Source organism: Schistocerca gregaria, chromosome X (assembly GCF_023897955.1).
Source record: "Schistocerca gregaria isolate iqSchGreg1 chromosome X, iqSchGreg1.2, whole genome shotgun sequence".
NCBI lineage: Eukaryota > Metazoa > Arthropoda > Insecta > Orthoptera > Acrididae > Schistocerca > Schistocerca gregaria.
In genome coordinates, this window is record NC_064931.1 from 310,290,251 (window position 1) to 310,312,561 (window position 22,311).

Genomic DNA, 22,311 nt, shown 5'->3' on the forward strand with positions numbered 1-22,311 from the left:
TGAAAACACACTTGACCTCTTAGCCACAAACAATCCAGGGCTAATAGAGCATCATGACTGATACAGGGATTAGTGAGCACAAGGTCGTTGTAGCTAGGCTCAATACCGTTTCTTCCAAATCCACCGGAAACAAACGCAAAATGATTTTATTTAAAAAAGCGGATAAAGTCACTAGAAGCCTTCCTAAGAGACCATCTCTATTCCTTCCGAGCTGACTATGCAAATGTAGACGAGATGTGGCTCAAATTAAAAGATATAGTAGCAACAGCAATTGAGAGATTCATTCCTCATAAATTGGTAAGAGATGGAACGGATCCCCCGTGGTATACAAAACAGGTCCGAACGCTGTTGCAGAGGCAACGGAAAAAGCATGCGAAGTTCAGAAGAACGCGAAATCCCGAAGATTGGCTAAAATTTACAGACGCGGGAAATTTGGCACGGGCTTCATTGCGAGATGCCTTTAATAGGTTCCACAACGAAACACTGTCTCGAAATTTGGTAGAAAATCCGAAGAAATTCTGGCCGTATGTAAAGTACACAAGCGGCAAGACGCAGTCAATACTCTCGCTGCGCAGTTCCGATGGTACTGTTACCGACGACTGTGCCGCTAAAGCGGAGTTATTGAACGCAGTTTTCCGAAATTCCTTCACCAGGGAAGACGAATGTAATGTTCCAGAATTTGAAACACGAACAGCTGCTAGCATGAGTTTGTTAGAAGGGGTTGCGAAGCAACTCAAATCACTTGATACGGCCAAGTCTTCAGGCCCAGATTGTATACCGATTGGGTTCCTTTCAGATTACGCTGATACAATAGCTCCCTACTTAGCAATCGTATACAATCGCTGGCTCACCGATAGATCTCTACCTACAGATTGGAAAATTGCGCAGGTCACACGTGTGTTTAAGAAGGGTAGTAGGAGTAATCCATCGAACTACAGACCTATATCATTGACGTCTGTTTGCGGTAGGGTTCTGGAGCATATACTGTATTCAAGCATTATGAATCACCTCGAAGGGAACGATCTATTGATACGTAATCAGCATGGTTTCAGAAAACATCGTTCTTGTGCAACCCAGCTAGCTCTTTATTTTCACGAAGTAATGGCCGCTATCGACAGGGGATCTCAAGTTGATTCCGTATTTCTGTATTTCCGGAAAGCTTTTGACACCGTTCCTCACAAGCGACTTCTAATCAAGCTGCGGGCCTATGGGGTATCGTCTCAGTCGTGCGACTGGATTAGTGATTTCCTGTCAGGAAGGTCGCAGTTCGTAGTAATAGACGGCAAATCATTGATTAAAACTGAACTGATACCAGGTGTTCCCCAGGGAAGCGTCCTGGGACCTCTGACCTCTGCTGTTCCTGATCTATATAAATGACCTGGGTGACAATCTGAGCAGTTCTCTTAGGTTGTTCGCAGATGATGCTGTAATTTACCGTCTAGTGAGGTCATCCGAAGACCAGTATCAGTTGCAAAGCGATTTAGAAAAGGTTGCTGTATGGTGTGGCAGGTGGCAGTTGACGCTAAATAACGAAAAGTGAGGTGATCCACATGAGTTCCAAAAGAAATCCGTTGGAATTCGATTACTCGATAAATAGTACAATTTTCAAGGCTGTCAATTCAACTAAGTACCTGGGTGTTAAAATTACGAACAACTTCAGTTGGAAAGACCATTTAGATAACATTGTGGGGAAGGCCAGGCAAAGGTTGTGTTTCATTGGCAGGACACTTAGAAGATGCAACAAGTCCACTAGAGAGACAGCTTACACTACACTTGTTCGTCCTCTGTTATAATATTGCTACGCGGTGTGCGATCCTTACCAGGTGGGATTGGCGGAGGACATCGAAAGGGTGCAAAAAAGGGCAGCTCGTTTTGTATTATCACGTAATACGGGAGAGTGTGGCAGATGATACGCGATTTGGGATGTAAGTCATTAAAGCAAAGACGTTTTTCTTCGCGGTGAGATCTATTTACGAAATTTCAGTCACCAACTTTCTCTTCCGACTGCGAAAATATTTTGTTGAGCCCAACCTACATAGGTAGGAATGATCATCAAAATAAAATAAGAGAAATCAGAGCTCGAACAGAAAGGTTTAGGTGTTCGTTTTTCCCGCGCGCTGTTAGGGAGTGGAATGGTGGAGAGATAGTATAATTGTGGTTCGATGAACCCTCTGCCAAGCAATTAAATGTGAATTGCAGAGTAGTCATGTAGATGTAGATGTTTTTCGGATTTGGTGTGTTAACGAATTTACTGCTCGGAGTGTAGCGGCCTAATACCTGAAATATGTTTTGATTTTTGGAAACTTTGATATTATTGCCTGTGATCTTGAGAGGCGGTATCTGTCCACTGTAGAGCATCTTAACCATTGTTTGGCCAACCTTGTAGAACATTATATAAGATTGCATTTCACGGGCTTTTATTTAAATGATCAATTTAGTATATAAAGTTGCCACCCTTTCACCGTAAGACTTTCCTTAGAAGTTAAAATCAAGTTGCACCTTCGATGGCAAGGTTAATATTTTAATTGTTAGTGTTTTGTACCATTTACATCCCTCCTACTGGAGGTGCATAGCTTGTGTGCTTGTGTAAATTGTTAAAACTCTTAGTTTAAAGTAATCTGGTGTGTTGCAGATTTACACTAGTGTAGTCTTTCAGAGACTGTTGTGAGCGGTCGTAACTACGGCCATGTCAAAAGGGAGCGGCAAGGTTCTCTGCCCGCTAGCTCTTACAGTCAAAACTTGTTTCTTTCTGCCTCTGAATAAATTGTAACTTTGATATTTAGAGGGTGCTTTCTGATTATAATTTTAAATCTGTTTCTTTTAAAAAATGCTTTTACGCACTATTAAAGAGGATAAAATTCCCATTTGATAAGAGGAATTTGGTTATGATTTCATCAGTTACTCCCTGGCAACTACTTCCATGCCTACATTGTGCGATTAAATGTATTAATGTTCTTGATGAATCGCTAGTAAATAAAACAAATTCTTAAGAATATTCTTTGAAAATAAATCACGGTTCAACATAAACCGAAGAGTTTATGTTGTCAGTATCAGCATTGCGTAGAGTAACTGAATACTTGCTATGATCGAACCCAAAATTTGCCTTCAGGAGGAAAGTACCCAGAGAATTAAATTTATTGCTATTTAAAGGAAATGAAAATCTTTACTGCTGGGAGCAGGGGCAGGAGGAGGAGGAAGAGGAAGAGGAAGAGGACGAGGGGGAGACAAGGGAGCGAATCAATAATACTGAAGCAACTGCGCGAAACACGGAGGAGACTTCTGTTCAGTCACTGTTACACGCAGCTGCGCTCGCATACCAATAGTTTGTTAGGATGTCTGCTGGTGAGAAAGTAACCTGTTGTACGTGCAATAATGTCGGCTGCTCCCGCGTCTGTGTCTATTACAGTTGGCATAGCTAATCACTACCCTCCCTGATCCCCGTTCCTCGCGCCGCTTGCAATGCTCCAAGGCACGATGCGGCGGCATGCGCAGCATTGCTGCCGAGGGGTGCGTGCGGAGGAGCCTGGGCACGAGCGCCTATCTGTGCCTTGTGCTACGGAAATAACTATACATCATATAATGTACAGATTGCGCACTAATTTTGTAGTAGCTGATGTTCACTCATGTACAAATGATGTTCCATTCCCTCTTTCACACTCCTCGGCATCGCTACTTTCGAAAGTAGCTTATGTTCTTCCTCAAGGTCCAAGCTATCTCCATACCAAATTTTATTTAAATCGGTTTAGCAGTTTATTCGTGAAAATATAACCGACAGAGTTACTTTCGCACTTAATAGCATTAGCATAGAAGTATGGATTAAACACATCGAGGATTGTATAAGCACCGTACTGTATACGTTAAGCTGTATTGCGTAGAATCTATCGATCAATAGTATCATTTTCAGAAATATGATACAATTAAAACGTCATAGAGTAAGCAGCTTTTTCAGTGAGTAAATACCCTTCCCTGCGTTACGATATCTTTCTTTCCGCAATGAGATCTCGACGAAATAAATCCTGTATGTTGCCCCAAGCTACGCGTAAGTTACCTGTGAAAACCCCATGAAAATTCGTCTAGTGCGAGTAGTTCTAGAGATTGGCGTGTTCAAACAGATAAACAGACAGAAGCGACGGTTTTAAATAAAATTTTAATCGTGGTATTTTTTGTTTCCGTGATCCGATTTGGATGAAATAAAGTCGATACACTGCCCCAAGCTACGCTCAAGTTACTGTGGAAACCCCTTGAAAATTCATCTAGTGGTTTTGGAGATTAGCGTGTTCAGAGCAGACTAACAGACAAGATAGTTTTACAGTTTTATTATTACTGTATAGACGAGACTCTAGGTTAAATGGTAAATGGCTCTGAGCACTATGGGACTTAACATCTGAGGTCATCAATCCCCTAGAACTTAGAACTACGTAAGCCTAACTAACCTAAGGACATCACATACATCCATGCCCGAGGCAGGATTCGAAGCTGCGACCGTAGCGGTCGCACGGTTCTAGACTGTTGCGCCTAGAACCGCTCGGCCACTGCGGCCGGCCTCATCCCTATAATTTATGGCCCAATTTGGGTGAGCTTTTGTCCTAATGGTTGGGTAACCTGCATGGAGTGTGTTTACATAGGAGCGTTATCAGATAATTGATTACCCAGTCAGTATAATTATGTCCGATTAATGCTATCAGAACTACAGACTGTTTGTTTCAATAAGGGTAAACAAGACGTCGGATCTAGAGCACTTATATGCATACTTTTTTAAAAGTGCACTCTTACTGCGTGACTATTACACTGCGGAAGTGTTGGGGTTCATTTTTTTAAAACAAAAGGCACCTTGTGACATAACGTTACACTGTGGAGGTGTTGTGGTTCATTTTAAACAAAATATACTCATGTTATGTAAAAATTACACTGTGGAGGAGTTAAGTTTGATTTTTTAAAACAAATTACCATTTTTGAATTATCAAATACACTGTGGAGATACTGGGATCCATATTTTCTTTAACAAAGTACACTCTTCCAAGTTAACAATTATGCCATGGTGGTGCTGGGATTACTTTTTTTACAAAGTTCACTCTCGTTATGTAAGAATTACAATGTAGTGTTGTACACTTCATTTTTTAAACAAATTACTATTGTAGCTCCTGGTTCTATGTTTAACAGTTACCGCAGGCCTTTTTTTATGCAGTTCCACTGTGCCGCAAGGAGTAGGAAGTATCTTTTTGCAGTAATCGGTTACATACTACCTGGTCTATTTATTCTAACATTTTTGAATGTTTGTAACACATCACAGGCCATATGTGTAGCGGTATTTAACTACAAATATGCTGCAAGTGGCGGGATCACTTGCACAATGCGTCACTGGCTGCGGGAGGGAACGCGTGCTGCAGTTATCCGCATTGACCCCGGCCACTACGGGCACTGTCATGGTGTTGTTACACCCACACCGCACCAGAGACAGACCCATCATATCTCCAACTCCCACTGCCCCGCCCCCCCCCCCCCCCAAACCTCTCAAGGAAAACCTCAGATGCCATTGGCTAGCACAGCCCACAGACACTGAATATTTATAAATGTTTCTATCGACCAACAAAATGTTCTTAATATTTCAATTTTCCGAATCTTCGTTAAAGCTGGAACCTCCGTTCACGAATGATACGTTTTTGTCACGCACTGGCTCATGTGGATTGTGGGAACCATGCGGGAACCACTTGTGTTTGTGAGCCATCGCGATGTAAACCTGAGGCGATCGCGTGTTGCGTTGCGTATGTCACTATGCCATTTTGAATTTCGCCATGTATGTGGTGCACTTACACATGAAGAGGGCGGGCGTTTTGATTACACCACAGTCCTTAAGATAATTTAGATTAAGTAGTGTGTAAGCTTACGCACTGATAACCTTAGCAGTTAAGTCCCATAAGATTTCACATACATTTCAACAGTAAGGTCTATAGCAGTTTCCGCTCAAGTGTGGACGTTACACCTAGCTTTCGCAAGGCATCAATTTTGCCTCGCTTTTTATGCACAGATGCAGACAGTTTTTCAGCTGTAATAATATTATAATTTTTTGCATCATCTGATAAGCACTGGCGGCAAGATACCAAACGGGATCAGATGCACAGCACAAATTTCTTACGTGTTCTGATGATTATGTACTGTCGCCGACTGTGAGTTGTTTAGTAATTCCCATCGTGTTAAGTTAGTAATAATTGTACATTGCTCTGTATCACATTCGCAGGCCAGCATTACTTCGTACAACATCTTCCTGCGAGGCGACGGCACAGTGCTGAACTGCTTCGAGTGTACAGAACGATTTAGGCGTTTAATACACACATTGTCTATTTTTCCTACATGCTGCTAGAGAGCGGCTCACTTTGATATCTACGTATGCATCTACATCCATACTCTGCAAACCACCGCGAAATGCATGGTAGAGGATACGTCCTCTTGTACCGGTTATTAGGGTCTTATGCCGTTCCATTCTCGTATGGAGCGCACGAAGAATGATTATCTGAATGTCTCTGTACTTGTAATTATTCTTATCTCCTGCTCGTAATCCCTATGTGAGCGACACGTAGGGGCTGTAGTATATTCCGAGAGCAATCATTTAAAGCTGGTTTTCGAAACTTTAGCAGACTTTCTTGGGATAATGCCAATAAATTTTTACTAATATAACCATTTATTACGCGGCGGGCACAGAGGATTACAAATTTTTCGTTACAGTTGACGTCTCTCACTCTTTAAGAGTCGAGCTAGTTCAGTTTCTTGAGCATCACTGTAACACTCTCCCACAGGTCAAACAAACCTGTGACCATTAGTGCTGCCCTTCTCTGTATACGTTCAGTATCCCCTGTTAGTTCTGTTTGGTACGGGTCAAACAAACTTGAGTAATATTCTAGAATGGGTGGCCCGAGTGCTTTGTAAGTAATTTTCTTTATACCCTGATAGCACTTCCCCAGTATTCTACCAATATACCTGCTCCACCCACAACTGAGCCTATGTGATCATTCCGTTTCATATCAATACGATGTGTAACATCCAGGTATTTGTATGGGTTGGCCGATTCCAATTGTGACTCATTGACATTATAATTTTTCGTTTTGTAAAGTGCACAGTTTTACATTTCTGAACATTTAAAGCAAATTACCAATCCTTCCACCACTTTGAAATGTTATCAAGATCTGACTGAACACATTTCTTTCTCAAAAAGTCTGAGGTTACTGTTAATATTGGCTGCATGGTTATTAATAAGGATTCCATTTCACTTCCCTGGGGTACACCAGAACTTACTTCTACATCTGACTATGACTCTACCTCCAAGATAACATGCTGTGTCCTCTCTACCAAACAGTTCTTAATCCAGACACAAATTTCACTTGATACCACATATGATTCAACTTTTGGGAACAAGTGTTGGTGTGGTACTGAGTCAAATACTTTTCGTAAATCAGGAACAACTGCAGCTACTTGACGACCTTGATCCAAAGCTTTCAGTATGTCATGCGAGAAAAGTTGCGAGTTGTTTCACATGATCAGTGTTTTCGGAATCCATGATGGTTGGCATGGACTAGGTCATTCTGTTCAAGATACATCGTTATGTTTGAACTCAGAATATGTTCTAAGATTCTACAAAAAATCGATGTCGCAGATATTAGACGGTAGTTTTGTGGATCACTTCTACTACCATTCTTGCAGACAGGTGTTGCCTCTGGTTTCTTCGAACTACTGGGCACGGGTTTTGTTCGAGGGATCTACTACACATGTCGTTACAAGAGGGGCAGACTGAGCTGCAAATTCAGTATAAAAAGTGATAGGGGTTCCTTCGGGTCATGAGTCATGAAGCTTTGTACAATTTTAACGATTTCAGCTGTTTCTCAACACCATTGAAGTTAAGGGGGGTGGGACGTCAAACGGGCCAACTTGGAGCAGGAGAGGCATCGCAGAACATTTTAATTTCCAGTGTCTATACCTTTGCAAGTAAATTCATAAAACTTTGTCAGCATCACCAGGAAGGATTGAGGATTCACACTCATTGCAGTGGAAGTTCGAGAACATAACAAAATAAATTTTTTTACGTGCGAAATTTCATTTTTTTCAATTCCTAATGGCTGCATTTGTTGCTATAGGTACACTTTTCTTCATAAGTTAGAGAGATTCTTCGATGAATTTTGCACAGCATACATAACATACAGATGTATGAAACTCTAGAATTTATTTAATTTATGAAAAAACGAATTAACTGTTATATTTTAACTTCATGTTTAGAAAAAATACAAATTTTATAGTTAATTACCTCAATTTTTACCACAGTTTTTAGTAGATTTGGAAAATTCTAGAGTTTAATACACCTTTAAGTATGGTTTGTATGCTGCGCAAAATTCATCGATGAATCTCTCTTACTTATGAAGAAAAGTGTACCTATAGCAACAAATGCTGCCATTAGTAACTTAAAAAAATGACGAAATTTCACATGTAAAAAAAATTACTTCGTTATGTTTTCGAACTTCCACTGCTATGAGTGTGAATTCTGAATCCTTCCTGGTCATGCTGACAAAGGTTTATGAATTTATTTGTAAAAGTATAGAAAGTGAAATTTAAAATGTCCTGTGGTGCCTCTCCTGCTCCAAGTCGGCCCGTTTGACGTCCTACCTCCCTTAATGCTGTTTTCACTAAACTTTTCAGTGGTATGAGGATCTGGGCGATTCTCCCGGGATTTTCTTTGTAAAGAAACATTTGAAAACACAGTTAAGCATTTCAGCTTTAGCTTTGCTACCCTCAATTTCTGTTCCTGTCTCACTCGTTAGTAACTGGACACTTACTTTAGTGGCACTAATATCCTTTGCATACGACCATATCGGTTTTAGGTGAACTAAGATAAATCTTTGACCAAAAATACATCATAATTTACGCTTTATATAGAATACGATATAGTCTATAGTAGTTACCACACAAATGACAAGCAACCTGCGTATGTTTTGTAGGAACTTAAATGGTATTACATGGAAAAAAGACAACATATTTCTTATGAAACCTTTTGAGAATACGTATTCGAAGATGATGGTACGGAATACCTCACCACCAACTGGTCGAAATGCACATTGTATTTAAAAAGATCGTGATTGACAATAGAAAATTAGAGGCTCTGAGTGCAGCCAAAGTCTGATTAAAACATCACACCGAAACTTCCTGAGAAGAGGTACCGCAGAACATAGATTGTCATGTTTCAGTGATTAGCTCTAGGACCAAGGCTACCGCATGTAGAAGAAGCTGAAAAGATGTGAACATGTGGCAAATAGTATGTGCACGATTTTTCTTTTTTAGCCCCTTTTTTTATCTGTTCAGAGTGGTTTTTGACTTCCACATATGTAAATTCGGGCTTGGTTACTGATCTCCACATTATAAAAGGAATTGTGTACGTTTTAACTTTTAGGTTCCTCTTGGAGTCCTATCACGATGCAACCGTATCATTCCATTAGCCACAGAGTATAAGGGTACATGGTGTGATTTATTTCCTATTCAGTGGGTGTAGTTATTTAATTGCATACATTACTTTAATAAATCAATTTGGCCCTGCCGTATCTGAGATATGCAAATTTTTACTTCACGAATTAAAAATCAAGGAGCGCGTGTGACTACGAAATAAAACAATGATCACTATAAACGTATTTTATTACTGTCTTTATCTCCTTGCATGTAATTGACATCTCACAAGAAAATGTATTTAGTGTTTGCTGAAACCAATAAACTAATATCTTGGTAAATCTGAGTATAGGATCTGGAATGGTAATTCAAAGGTAACGCGTAACCGAACAAAATATCCACACCTAAGGAAGTCGTACCATGACTGCCGTTGATCAGCACATAGAGATAGAAAATAAGACAGAAATCGGAAATGGAAAAAAATGTTGAAATTCTAACTCAAAATAAGTTATTGTAAGGAACATTGGAGTTACTTAACACCGCTACAGCTACATAAACTACGCCTTACCGTCCGGTCAGTTTCACTACTGCGACTGTGCCTCACCATCCTCAGAATCTGTGAGTAGTGGCTGTGGTACCTGCAAAATCAGTCATTTGCTCCGTACCAATAATTTGTCTCTGGCAGAGTCTTCTTCGACCTTAGATGGAAGACAGCCTCTTGTCCTGCGTGCAGTCTAGGTAAAGTTATGCTGAGGAAGCTCTTTGGGTGTTCATTAATTTTGATTGGAGCCGCGCGGAGTGGCCGCGTGGTTTGAGGCGCCATGACACGGACTGTGCAGCCCTTTCCCACCGGAGGTTCGAGTCCTCCCTCGGGCATGGGTGTGTGTGTGTTGTTCTTAGCATAAGTTAGCTTAAGTAGTGCGTAAGTCTAGCGACCGATGACCTCAGCAGTTTGGTCCCTTTGGAATTCACACACATTTTAACATTTTGATTGGAGGAACACTGACTCTTGTGAGTGCCGACCAGTAAGATTTTGTCTTATAAGACGTTGACCTCTCTTTCTTATTTGAATTTTATAGGGTTAACCAGTTAAAAAAACTTGTTGGACTTCAGGTTCCAAAATGTGTACGAGTTACTCTCTCTGCCTTCCTTCATGCACTCACGAATATGGTTAGATCTACATTCACTCTCTATTCTTCCACTCCTAGATTGTTTATATGAACCAGTAGGAGCTGTGTTTACGTTGTTTTGACACACTCAATTAGTTTGGCGTCACCTGGTCAGGAGATGGCATCTTATGTACTAGAAAGAAGTCCAAAAGTCATTCCCATTCCACTCTCTAAGATATTATCTTAACAGCCCGCGTTTCTCGGTGAAGTTTGACTTCCTGCTAAGTTCTTCTACATAAGTAGTTCTTCTGGGTCTCTGGCCGTTAGGCAGCAAGCAACTCGTGGACATGGTCTGTGAGAACGAACTATCTTGTCCTGCAGTTGCAGTTTCCTCCCACTTTCCTGCGATGCAATTTGCTTTGTCTGTTGGTAGGTGTACGGCTCCAAATGGGCCAGGGCAGCTTTCTCTCTCTCTCTCTCTCTCTCTCTCTGCTGGTCCCGGTGGAGGTTCGAGTCCTCCCTCGGGCATGGGTGTGTATGTTTGTCCTTAGGATAATTTAGGTTAAGTAGTGTGTAAGCTTAGGGACTGATGACCTTAGCAGTTAAGTCCCATAAGATTTCACACACATTTGAACATCTCTCTCTCTCTCTCTCTCTCTCTCTCTCTCTCTCTCTCTCCCACCCCAATCAACAAAACACTTCATCGCGAGACTTAATCGGCGGTGAGTTTGTTTTGAGTTCGTCTCATTTAGCTACATGTACAATGTAACATACAAAATCAAAATATAATTAGTTACCTGTTGGCAATCACTAGTACTAATTCATATTTCATTATCTGGCAGGCATTAGTTTCTTCCAAGTTCATTTGACTATCTCGTGTGGGTTTTACACACGATACAAGAGGGTTTGGTTAAAACGGTCAGGTAACATTACCTTTTCCTCCACTTTATAAATTCAGGCAGATACTGTTACTCTGAAAACTTGTTAGAGAGTAATTGCATCAAAGAAATTTGTCCTAACGTGGCACTGGAATTGTGTGCTCATCAATGACACCGACTGTTTGGTGAAGTAAAGAATTGTTTTTTTGCCAATACGAATTCGCAAGTATAACTGCACACTCGCGTCATTTCCGCTACATACGCAACAGTTTTGATAGAAACTTCCGCCATTAAACTGTAAATTATTATTCATTTATTTTACAAAATCATTTTTTCGTCTTTATTCTCAAGCGCAAGCTGAAACGTCACAAAATGTTCAACATGCCTAAATGACAGAAGCAAGTTATATAATATTATATATAAGACTCATCGGTTAACTGCGAACACTGTTATGTTTATACAGATAAAACGTTTTTGAAGACTGGTGCAGTTTTAATTTAGTATTTAACATCTATTCAGAGAATGTCAAACAATTACGTTGACACACATACACTTTTGAGGCTTTATCGAGTCTGTAACGGCAGTACAAGAAAACGTGACATAAGAATGAAGTGCAATCTGTAAATGATGATTAATTATTAAAACAAATTACAGAAAAGAATGATAAGCTACACAAATCGCTGTTAGCCCATAAACGCAAGTTGCCATGACGAAGTGAATACAAAAATAACACATTTTTTGTCGCAGGGGTATAACAGTGACGTTGCTTTGCGTCTAGTTTTAATCTGACTCAGCACATATGTTTCTCATGGTGGAGGTGGAATACACAAGAGTAGAGCCACTTGGTTTGCATTGGACGAAATGGAAAGCATTTGCAGTTGTGTGCTTTGTATCAATTAATTTTCGTCTTACACCCTTCATAGCGTCACAAAACACTGATCCCGACCACCGGTCATTTAGCCTTGTCTGTGCTACTTTACAGCAGAAAGATCGTATACTCATCTCCCTTCCGTGTTACCACTAAGTCACGACTAGCCCACAAGTTTCGGTAACAGAGAACGAGTCGATGAGCAAGTCGCGACCGCAGCGCCACACTACTGACTCGTCCTCCTCACAGCACTAAGCAGGAACGAAGGAAGCCACTTAGCGCTGATTCTTGATTTGTGGAGTACGCAGTGCAAACATTAGACTCGAATGGCTCCGATTCTGATCTCTAATTCATATGAAGATGCACTACTGGCTATCCCAGAGAAGTTTACTAATAATTTGTAGACAACGCACTATTACCTCCACATTTGCGATTGCTTATTTCTATAAATCCATATCTACTGTGACCACTCTGTACGTTCCAAAACCGTACCATCTTACCCTTCTTCTTTTATCCTCATTTTCTATCTTTCATCTGGCCTGTTTGATTTTCCATTCTTCCATCACCTTCCATCTCATAATTTTCTTTTCTATTACTTTTACTGTAGGTTCTCTAAATTGTGGCGACCGTTTTTCGAAAACATAATCACATGAATAATATGGTTTTCTTCTCGCACCTGAAAAATACAACAGTTATCTTATGTGACATGTTATTTTCTTCAGTGGTTCACACTTACGTTTACTTTCTTCTTGTTATTACCGCTGTTGATGTTGTTTGTCATTTTGAAATGATTCATGGTTTATCCTGAACCTTTGTTGCGTTATCTTTTCTCCTGCCTAGGTGTGTCAAGTTCCCTCTTTTATCGTCTGTAATTACATTTTTCCTTCCACCATGATTCCCCCAAAAGCTCACCTACCTGTCTTGCCAATAGTACTTGGAGATACACAAAAAATTACCGCATCGTACTGTCATTAACCCCCCCCCCCCCCCCCCCCATGAACCATGGACCTTGCCATTGGTGGGGAGGCTTGCGTGCCTCAGCGATACAGATGGCCGTACTGTAGGTGCAACCACAACAGAGGGGTATCTGTTGAGAGGCCAGACAAACGTGTGGTTCCTGAAGAGGGGCAGCACCCTTTTCAGTAGTTGCAGGGGCAACAGTCTGGATGATTGACTGATCTGGCCTTGTAACATTAACCAAAACGGCCTTTCTGTGCTGGTACTGTGAACGGCTGAAAGCAAGGGGAAACTACAGCCGTAATAATGATTAAATGATGGCGTCCTCTTGGGTACAATATCCCGGAGGTAAAATAGTCCCCCATTCGGATCTCCGGGCGGGGACTACTCAACAGGACGTCGTTATCAGGAGAAAGATAGCTGACGTTCTACAGATCAGAGCATGGAGTGTCAGATTCCTTAATTGGGCAGGTAGGTTAGAAAATTTAAAAAGGGAAATGGATAGGTTAAAGTTAGATATAGTGGGAATTACTGAAGTTCGGTGGCAGGAGGAACAAGACTTTTGGTCAGGTGAATACAGGGTTATAAATACAAAATCAAATAGGGGTAATGCAGGAAGGTTTAATAATGAATAAAAAATAGGAGTGCGGGTAAGCTACTACAAACAGCATAGTGCACGCATTATTGTGGCCAAGGTAGACACAAAGCCCACGCCTACTACAGTATTAAAAGTTTATATGCCAACTAGCTCTGCAGATGATGAAGAAATTGATGAAATGAATGATGAGATAAAAGAAATTATTCAGATAGTGAAGGGGGACGAAAATTTAATAGTCATGGGTGACTGGAATTCGAGAGTAGGAAAAGGGAGAGAAGGAAACATACTAGGTGAATATGGATTGGGGAGAAGAAATAAAAGAGGAAGCCGTCTGGTAGAATTTTGCACAGAGCATAACTTAATCATAGCTAATACTTGGTTCAAGAATCATAAAAGAAGGTTGTATACATGCAAAAATCCTGGAGATACTAAAAGGTGTCAGATAGTGTATAATGGTAAGACAGAGATTTAAAAATCAGGTTTTAAATTGTAAGACATTTACAGGGGCAGATGTGGACTCTGACCACAATCTATTGGTTATGAACTGTAGATTAAAACTGAAGAAACTACAAAAAGGTGCTAATTTAAGGAGATGGGACCTGGATAAACTGAAAGAACCAGACGTTGTAGAGTGTTTCAGGGAGAGCATAAGGGGATAATTGACAGGAATGGAGGAAAGAAATACAGTAGAAGAAGAATGGGTAGCTTTGAGGGATGAAGTAGTGAAGGCAGCAGAAGATAAAGTAGGTAAAGACACGAGGGCTAATAGAAATCCTTGGGTAACAGAAGAAATATTGATTTTATTGATGAAAGGAGAAAATATAAAAATGCAGTAAATGAAGCAGGCGAAAAGGAATACAGACGTCTCAAAAATGAGATCGACAGGAAGTGCAAAATGGCTAAACAGGGATGGGTAGAGGACAAATGTAAGGATGTAGAGGCTTATCTCACTAGGGGTAATATAGATACTGCCTACAGGAAAATGAAAGAGACCTTTGGAGATAAGAGAACCACTTGTATGAACATCAAGAGCTCAGATGGTAACCCAGTTCTAAGCAAAGAAGGGAAGGAGTATATAGAGGGTTTATACAAGGGCGATGTACTTGAGGACAATTTTATGGAAATGGAAGAGGATGTAGATGAAAACGAAATGGGAGATAAGATACTGTGTGAAGAGTTTGACAGAGCACTGAAAGACCTGAGTCGAAACAAAGCCCCGGGAGTAGACAACATTCCATTAGTACTACTGACGACCTTGGGAGAGCCAGTCCTGACAAAACTCTACCATCTGGTGAGCAAGATGTATGAGACAAGCGAAATACCCTCAGACTTCAAGAATATAATAATTCCAATCCCAAAGAAAGCAGGTGTTGACAGATGTGAAAATTACCGAACTACCAGTTTAATAAGTCACAGCTGCAAAATACTAACACGAATTCTTTACAGACGAATGGAAAAACTGATAGAAGGGGACCTTGGGGAAGATCAGTTTGGACTCCGCAGAAATGTTGGAACACGTGTGGCAATACTCACCTTAAGACTTCTTAGAAGAAAGATTAAGAAAAGGCAAACCTACGTTTCTAGCATTTGTAGACTTAGAGAAAGCTTTTGACAATGTTAACTGGAATACTCATTCAAATTCTGAAGGTGGCAGGGGTAAAATACAGGGAGCGTAAGGCTATTTACAATTTGTAGAGAAACCAAATGGCAGTTATGAGTCGAGGGACATGAAAAGGAAGCAGTGGTTGGGAAGGGAGTGAGACAGGGTTGTAGCCTCTCCCTGATGTTATTCAATCTGTATATTCATAAAGCAGTAAAGGAAACAAAAGAAAAATTCGGAGTAGGTATTAAAATTCATGGAGAAGAAATAAAAACTTTGAGGTTCGCCGATGACATTGTAATTCTGTTGGAGACAGCAAAGGATTTGGAAGAGCAGTTGAACGGAATGTACAGTGTCTTGAAAGGAGGATATAAGATGAACATCAACAAAAGCAAAACGAGGATAATGGAATATAGTCAAATTACATCGGGTGATGCTGAGGGAATTAGATTATGAAATGAGACACTTAAAGTAGTAAAGGAGTTTCGCTATTTAGGGAGTAAAATAATTGATGATGGTCGAAGTAGAGAGGATATAAAATGTAGACTGGCAATGGCAAGGAAAGCGTTTCTGAAAAAGAGAAATTTAACATCGAGTGTAGAGTTAAGTGTCAGGAAGTCGTTTCTGAAAGTATTTGTATGGAGTGTAGCCATGTATGGAAGTGAAACATGGATGATAAATAGTTTGGACAAGAAGAGAATAGAAGCTTTCGAAATGTGGTGCTACAGAAGAGTGCTGAAGATAACACGCCCCCTTAGAAAAGTTATACGTAACTGTGCTTAAACTGACACACAATATTTTTAGCGCAACGCAATCTGACTTTCAGAAATCCATACAAAAGAATGGCCCTGACTAACATTAACCTATACGTTTCACAAATCTCTTACCTCACAAAAATCTTGGTTACTCGAGCTACTGCAATACAGCGAGCGCCACTACTGCCAGCTAAATAAAAGATTCAAACAACAGAAAGCACTAACTACTGATAGGGATAGTTCGCAAATGAAAGATTTCAATAGAGAACAAACAATGTATTTACCTTAATAGTGTTCAAAAGTCATAATACACTCCTGGAAATGGAAAAAAGAACACATTGACACCGGTGTGTCAGACCCACCATACTTGCTCCGGACACTGCGAGAGGGCTGTACAAAAATTGATCACACGCACGGCACAGCGGACACACCAGGAACCGCGGTGTTGGCCGTCGAATGGCGCTAGCTGCGCAGCATTTGTGCACCGCCGCCGTCAGTGTCAGCCAGTTTGCCGTGGCATACGGAGCTCCATCGCAGTCTTTAACACTGGTAGCATGCCGCGACAGCGTGGACGTGAACCGTATGTGCAGTTGACGGACTTTGAGCGAGGGCGTATAGTGGGCATGCGGGAGGCCGGGTGGACGTACCGCCGAATTGCTCAACACGTGGGGCGTGAGGTCTCCACAGTACATCGATGTTGTCGCCAGTGGTCGGTGGAAGGTGCACGTGCCCGTCGACCTGGGACCGGACCGCAGCGACGCACGGATGCACGCCAAGACCGTCTGATCCTACACAGTGCCGTACGGGACTGCACCATCACTTCTGAGCAAATTAGGGACACTGTTGCTCCTGGGGTATCGGCGAGGACCATTCGCAACCGTCTCCATGAAGCTGGGCTACGGTCCCGCACACCGTTAGGCCGTCTTCCGCTCACGCCCCAACATCGTGCAGCCCGCCTCCAGTGGTGTCGCGACAGGCGTGAATGGAGGGACGAATGGAGACCTGTCGTCTTCAGCGATGAGAGTCGCTTCTTCCTTGGTGCCAATGATGGTCGTATGCGTGTTTGGCGCCGTGCAGATGAGCGCCACAATCAGGATTGCATACGACCGAGGCACACAGGGCCAACACCCGGCATCATGGTGTGGGGAGCGATCTCCTACACTGGCCGTACACCTCTGGTGATCGTCGAGGGGACACTGAATAGTGTACGGTACATCCAAACCTTCATCGAACCCATCGTTCTACCATTCCTAGACCGGCAAGGGAACTTGCTGTTCCAACAGGACAATGCACGTCCGCATGTATCCTGTGCCACCCAACGTGCTCTAGAAGGTGTAAGTCAACTACCCTGGCCAGCAAGATCTCCGGATCTGTCCCCCATTGAGCATGTTTGGGACTGGATGAAGCGTCGTCTCACGCGGTCTGCACGTCCAGCACGAACGCTGGTCCAACTGTGGCGCCAGGTGGAAATGGCATGGCAAGCCGTTCCTCAGGACTACATCCAGCATCTCTACGATGGTCTCCATGGGAGAATAGCAGCCTGCATTGCTGCGAAAGGTGGATATACACTGTACTAGTGCCGACATTGTGCATGCTCTGTTGCCTGTATCTATGTGCCTGTGGTTCTGTCAGTGTGATCATGTGATGTATCTGACCCCAGGAATGTGTCAATAAAGTTTCCCCTTCCTGGGACAATGAATTCACGGTGTTCTTATTTCAATTTCCAGGAGTGTATATATAGAAGTTCATGACATCCCGTCTTACAAATTTCAAAACTCCGCCATCTCTCTCCCCACATCCACCACTGCTGGCGGCTCATCTCCAACTGCGCAACGCTACGCGCTGTTAACATCCAGCTGCCCAACACTACAATGGCGAGTATTACAACAATGCAAACTAGCCACATACTGCGCACAGCAGAGCCAGTGATTTTTCATACAGAGCGCTATGTGGCGTTACAGTAAGAAAACCTAAACAGCGTATTTACATAGCCCCATGCTCCCAACAAAAAATTTTACAAATTGTTTTGGGCACTGGCCAATACAGATGTGAAAAAATATTTCATAAATACAGTAAGAAAGATATCAAATGCTCACACTTATTAATACAATGTCCATAAAGACAGTCCTGATCATTCATCACAGTAAAATTGCAGTTTTTTTTTTCTCAAAGTCTGAGCAGTAAAAGAAAATGCACACAGAAGTAGTGGATTTCCATGCAGTCTTGAAGAAGTGGTGCTATCCTTCCAATGGAAAGAGAGTGCTGACTCTTGACATGCAGACAGGTAATGGGCCACAACGGAGCAAACCCACAGCAGAGTCGGTCGAAGTTTTGAGGAATATTGGTAGGTAGGTCATCACAGAGCAGACCACTGTAGTCTTGTTAGAGATTACGGTATTGCTGGGCTACCAGAGGTGCAGACCCACTGCACTCCTGGTAGAGATTGTGGTATTGGTGGGTCATCAAAGATGCAGACCCACTGTAGTCCTTGTAGAGATGGCCAGCAGCCATCTGTTGTGACTGTGCAGGTGAACAATCACCACTGAAGAGTCTTTCAGATAATACAGCAAGTCCATAACCGCCACTTGTGCACTCACAAAGTTTTTGGAATTGTCCTTAGAACCAGCAATGCTGTTATCCAGTCTCTTGCTGAATTATTAACACATGTGCAAACACTAACAGTCCCTACTTCTCACATATTGTCCATATACTATGACCAACAGAAACGTGTGCAGTGAAATGTAACTTACAAGTTAATAATATGATGAACTGCTGTCAATTACAATTTTATAACATAAGAATACAATTACAAAGGTACAAAATACATTATTAAAGAACATAACAATACAGATAACAGTTTTAGTAAAATGGGCTTTACAAAAGAATAGAAATAAACATATACATCAGTGTTACAGGAATTATGACATAAGTAAATATATAAAATAATGAGAATAGTTTTTGAAACATTAATTTCACATATGAGCATTGAAACAGAACAGAATTAATAATGTCTAAACATCTTTATAAAGAAAATAACATATTATTAGAAAAATTCCACAACATAACTCATATCAGCTAAACACATAAAGACAGGAAAAACACAAATATACAAGAGTACACACACATAGCAGAATAACACAAGAGGAAAGAGCAGGGTTGGTTTCCTGTGTAACATTTGGTACTGTAGTCCAAACCAAAACTTCATTCCATAGATCGTCCCTCTTATTTCAACATATGCTCCAGCCAAAAAAAAAAAAAAATCATATCCAAGCATGCTTTCTGTATTCTGTTCACATCCTCTTTCAAAAATAGTTTTTCTCCACTGTACATTACTTTTTTTTTGGCCAAACCATTTTCTTATAGCTTCTCAATGCATTTCTTCCAATTCATCATAGTTAGTTTCTTATATAGTCTACCCCCTCTTAAGCTAACTTAAACCTACTGAGCTCAGATGTTAAACTAAGGGAAGACGCAATGCAGAAGCACAAAACAATTAACACAAACAGCAATAACAAAAAAATGCAAATTGGCAAAACAAGCAATATATATATGTTATACTTAAGTTAGCAAAGCAAATGCAATATTATCACTAATATAAGCCAATATGTAGCAAAAAGAAAAATAAAGTAGTAGTAAAACTGGCTTAACAGAGTAACACAAAGTGAAATTTAGTAACACTATGCCTGGGAAGCAGCAGCAGCAAATGCAATAACTTTTACCTAAACATAACAAAGCTCAAGCAGAAAAAATATTACAGTAAAGATAGGAAATGTCTAATAACTATGTCACATCTTAACACTAGAGTGATGCATCACAATTTATTCTACAAAAGAAATTACCAAGTACTTGAAAAGAAAATTCTGTATGCAATTCCTGTGAAGGGAAATGTCTTTTTGTGCTCCTTCGTGGTTTTGAAGTACGTCATAAAGTTATTCTCTATTGGGTCTGTAGGCATAAAATATTTATATTAGTACATCTATAAAATGTTATTTTAACCAATGCAGCAGGGCAGCTAGAAACTAGATATTAAAAAAAAAATAGGCAAAGCAAGACGTGAACGTCATTCACTAGCCATATGGCATTTCATAATGCAGTAAACAATCTTTCAACTAGCAAGACAATAGACGTGAAATGTTTATCATTTCATTTCAGTAAATATCTTAAATTAAGAGCTCCACAGTGCAATCTTATGTTTTCAAGTTTGGGCGTGTCGTATTGAAGATGCTTTCTACAAAGGAATGTCAATAGCAACGTTAATGGCCTCCTTTTTTTTTCTCCACATTTGCCTCTGAAAGGTACACACTAATGACTTTTTTCCAGGCGTCTGTCGCGCAGCTGGGTGCCCACGACGCATTACATGAAGGTGGTCACTTAACTTTCTTACCGAAATATTTACGACAGCAGTTTTCGCTGCAGTGACAGTCTCATATAAAAACTTAGCAGGTCGAGAATTTGCGTTACAAATGTGTAGAAACAAAATCCTATTAATATAACAGTGTCCAAAAAAAGTTTTGTCGGCATTGTGGTACATTCACGCATTTACACACATTTCATAACTCTTAAAGTACGATTCTTGGTTTCCAACATCCTTTTTCACAAGTCAGAGTCCCTAGCCACTACTCATTATTCCTTACCTTATTACACATATACATATTCGTCGACACTTCTTCAATATTTCATCATAATAAATACATAGCATAATCAAATTCCTCATATAGCATCAGCTTATTGATTATAAATATACCTCAACAGCATAATACACATCGTCGTCGTAAAAATAACATAACACCTCAGTCAAATCTCAAAATCATCGTAGCTTCCTCCAATAATTTCAAAACATAAAAAAATCTCTGCTCATTTAAATAGTGTCATCTACCTCCAACGTACTTTAAAAATCATGATCTCATACCAAATACATCATTCAAAGCCCTCATAGTATCACAATGGTTCTGAAAAATATGAAGAGTTCACAAAGTACAGACAAAATACAGTTTCATAAGTGTGAAATTATCCAATTGCGTAATTGCGTAAACATGTCACTGATGTAGTAAAAAAAATGTTTTTCTCTATTAAATAATCAGGTAGCTGTGTATTTTGTGTTGGAGAAATATGGTACCGATGTGTAAAGTTGTATAAGCAAATACCATATTAGCTAGGGCTCCTTGTGCTTGCCGTACACATGGTACACAAAGTAAGCGTGTACCCCCCTGAGGATTAATGTAATTACACCCTCAGGTGTTACAGATTACAGCAATGGAATGAAATGTATCACGGAAAACCTTTGATCATTTTAATTCAAAAATCTTTAAAAATAAATGTATTAAGTACAAAATTAATCACTCAAATACGTGTACTGTAGCGCTAAACTGTGCATCTTGTTGTAAGATAATCTCTGTGGAAGTGTCGTAGTTATTGTCCTCCGAGAGCTAAGTTCTGCAGAAGTCAATGTACTTACCTCATGATAAACAAAAGTGAAATGCTTTGCGTATAGATATCTTAGTTATTACTCTTATTGCCGTGATGAAGAAAGTACTGTACTGTAACGTATTGTTGTGCTATGGAAAAGGCTGTCTCATTGTAGCTATACCACAAAGTTACTACTAAAACATGTTTTACTTTCCAGAATAATTCAGAAAAACTGTGCAGATATAAAACAGATACACCGTAAAAGCAACATTGTAAATTGTCACTCATTAGTAGCGTCGTGATAAAATCGTGTAGTTGTCACATAAACTAACCACTGTGTCATCTGGTATCTCTCAGAAAGTACTTTAAATCCAGAATGTCTTTTCAAGTAAACCAAAATGTTGCATTAAAATCTCATTAGCAGTACCAGTATATGTTCTAAGTATGTAAGTCTTATAGTCGTCACGCAATCGTGCAACTAACAAGCAAGAATGTACACACACAATAACACTGAGTCGTCTGTTCACAATAACAATGCATTCGTAATTTCTGTTTAAATAAGTTCTCTTGGTTCTTGACTGGATATTTAACTTCAAACATTGTTGCATGTTAACAGATTCTAAGTCTGACAAAGCGTACTAGTAATGTAAAGTGAAAAGTTATATGGCAAAGACAAAGTTAAAAAACAGATTATCTTTCAATAAGCGGTTTTACCTGTGAAAT